Here is a 3,540-nt window from a genome sequence, read left to right as displayed (position 1 = left end):
TCTTTTTTTTTTTTTTTTTTAAAGATTTTTATTTATTTTACAGAGATCACAAGTAGGCAGAGAGGCAGGCAGAGAGAGGGGGAAGCAGGTTCCCCGCCAAGCAGAGAGCCCGATGCGGGGCTTGATCCCAGCATCCTGAGATCATGACCTGAGCCGAAGGCAGAGGCCTAACCACTGAGCCACCCAGGTGCCCCGCGCATGTGGTCTTTTAAAGGTAAAATAAATAATTTGCCTTTTATTTCAAGTTAAAGTGTCCTTTTTTTCCCAAGATAAATACATAATTTGAAATGCTACATAAAAGTCCTAGTCCTTTATATTTTGTCTTCATCTATTTTGTTACCTAATAACATGGTCAGTTTCAACTGTCTGAGGTGAAGCAAGTTTTTAATATTTCCCTTTAAATTTTTGCAGTTACATTTGGTCACTGAAAATCCCCTGAAACTGATTTGTACAACTAATGATGGCTTTATATGTTATTATTCCTGTTATTTATATTTCTCTCATCAAGCACTTTCCATTCTCCTTCTCTGCACTAGCCTCTTTCAATTTTCTTTTCTAAGCACTGGTTCTACAAACAAATCATTTAATATGGTATAATTGAGTTGTGACTCAAAAGCCAGAATAATTCCAGGTCAACATTTGAGTTGGAGCCCTAAAGTGATAATCCACATCTTATAAGAAATGGTGGTAGGGTTTCAGTAGGTCATACACTGCCCTCCCAACCTTTGGCAACCCAACATAGGGACAAAGAATAAATCAGTGGTATGCTTCACTTTGCCCTCATGAGGTACAGATAAAGTGTTTGTAAACCCTGTCCTTTCTTGAGTGTAATAAAAGCACAGTTTCCAGAAAAGAGAAATATATTGTAGTTCATTTTGTAAAGTGGACAATTCTAACATAAAACATTAAGTCACCCACCTGTCGTTCTTGCCTGTAAATTCTGAAGTTCTGCATTCTATCTCCCTCTGCCTCTCCAGAAGCCTTATTTCCAGACTTACCACGATTCTTTCCAGCAACTATGATTTTTCTTTTCTCTTTTCTTTCTTGCCAATTGAAGGACGTTATATATCTCTCAAAGCTGGTACATCTACTCCATTTTCACTACTACTGTTCTTGACCATATTGCCACTCACTGGCCTGGAGTACTGCAATTACATTGTACCTGGTCTTCCTATATCCATCTTTTCGCCTCCTTTTTTCCTACCTCTAGTATTCCCTAACCTGCATCTACAGTGATTGTTATAAATACAGATTGATTCCTTCACTGCCCTGTTTAAATATGAAATTTCATTAGAGTAAAACAAATCCCACATCTTACCAGCTCATTTTGGGCCATTCTTATTCTTGTTCTTTGAATTCTAGTCACACCACCTCTTTTAAGTTCCTTTAATGAATGCTCCTTTCAATATATTTGCCAAAATTAGTTCCCTTTGATATCTCTAAGCTAATTTAATTGTCACATGTTCAAAGAAGTTTCAAAGTATAAGCCAGATTGGGTAAAATAACCCTCCACTAGTTCATAAAGCTTTGAATTTTTTCCCTAACAAGCTCAAATTCTACATTGTATCTTATGCTGCTATCATGGTTAAATAGTAGTAAAATTAGTTACATAGTGTGTACCACCTTTGCTAAAATAGAAGCTAAAAAGATAGTCATTGTATCTCTTGTTTGATACTAAATCCCTAGTACTTCACACAATTCCTTGCACACAATACCAGTTTAAGTCTTTGCTGAATGAAAACATAATCTCATTCTAGAATTGAGGCTTTTGATGATATCCTTTTAATAATTCTCTTGTACCATGAGTTTTGGTGAGCTCCATTTTGATTTTGCCTCCCTATGTTTATTTTTCCCTCATCTTTTTAATGTGTTTCTTTTTCCCATTTATGCCTTTAAATAGAAAATTTGTATTTGCTTGGTTTTTTCCTTGCTATTTTTAAGATTTGAATTTAGTCTCCTTTGTGTCATTCAGTCTAGGTGCTACTGGAGACCTCCTCCATTTTCACTGGCTCAACCGCCATGGAATTTATTTCTAAAATGAATCATGGGGGTCCTGTGTTTCACCTGCTCATGTAATGCTTCAGTCTACTTCATAGCCAACCAAGAGATAACTAAAATTAGGTAACTTTAATATTGGGAATCCTCCTTAATTTGAAGCAACCAATAATAATTTCAGGAAATTGAAAGGCTAAGAATTTTTTTAATAGTATTAAATTCTTACTGCATTTCTCATGTATTTATATATAATTATAAATTTATTATATATGACAATATATAAAATATATAATAAATATAAAGTATGTATTATATATGATAATATATAAATTATAAATATAAAATAATAAATATATAATTATATAAAATATATGAGAGATGCATATATACATGTATAATATTGTATTTTATATATATATATATATATACACACATATACATAATTTCAATATTTGAATATAGATATTATGACAAGACCTCTGGGAATTTTATTATTTTAACCAATCTTGATATGTTGTGCTTTTATGTGTTCTCACCGTCCTATTCACTTGGCTTTTATCTTTGTCCTCTTGAAATTGGGTTACTATTATAGAATGTATATTTTAGATCTAGTTTTTGCCCTTATACTTTGTTATCTATAACTACTCTTCCCACTTCATTCATCAAAATAGAGCAGCACTAATGAATATCTCGGACTGTGATGTGCTCTTTTTTTGTGTGCTGAACTGATCACATTTTTATTTAGGGCTTTATCAGTAATTCCAGATGCAAATACAATAATCTTCTATACAATAGTTTCAACATGACAACTATATTCTCTTTTTAAAACTCTTCTAATCATATGTAACTTTTCAAGTAATGGAATCATAATTAGATGTGGTTTTGATTAGATATTAGATATGATTAATTGACAAAATTTGATTACTTTTGGATATGCTGAAAAAGTATTACATAGTACATACATGCTGATATTTTATTTAGGCAGCTTATTATAGTACTTATATTTCCAATACCTTTTTTTTGTTTGTTCTATCATTCTATCTATTAGAATTTTTTTCTTATCATCAATAGAGATTCCCTCCATACATATTATGTACTCACAGAATATTTCACATACTAATCTACATATACTTTAATTTATATTTATATTTTTTCACTATAAATAAAACCAAATACTCTAAATTACACAGAGAAATTAGCAATAAACTATATAACTGCAAAACAACCTTAGCCACAGCCTTTACTGAAGAAAATAAAATATTTGAGGAAATGATATAGACATATGAGAAATTCTTTTTTAATTTTATTTTTTATAAACATATAATATATTTTTATCCCCAGGGGTACAGGTCTGTGAATCGCCAGGTTTACACACTTCACAGCACTCACCCTAGCACATACCCTCCCCAATGTCTATAACCCCACCCCCCTTCCCCCAAACCCCTCCCCCCAGCAACCCTCAGTTTGTTTTGTGAGATTAAGAGTCACTTATGGTTTGTCTCCCTCCAAATCCCATCTTGTTTCATTTATTCTTCTCCTACCCCC

Source organism: Enhydra lutris, unplaced genomic scaffold, assembly GCF_002288905.1.
Source record: "Enhydra lutris kenyoni isolate GAN:26980312 unplaced genomic scaffold, ASM228890v2 scaffoldscaffold18, whole genome shotgun sequence".
Classification (NCBI taxonomy): Eukaryota; Metazoa; Chordata; class Mammalia; order Carnivora; family Mustelidae; genus Enhydra; species Enhydra lutris.
This window is presented reverse-complemented; position numbering follows the sequence as displayed.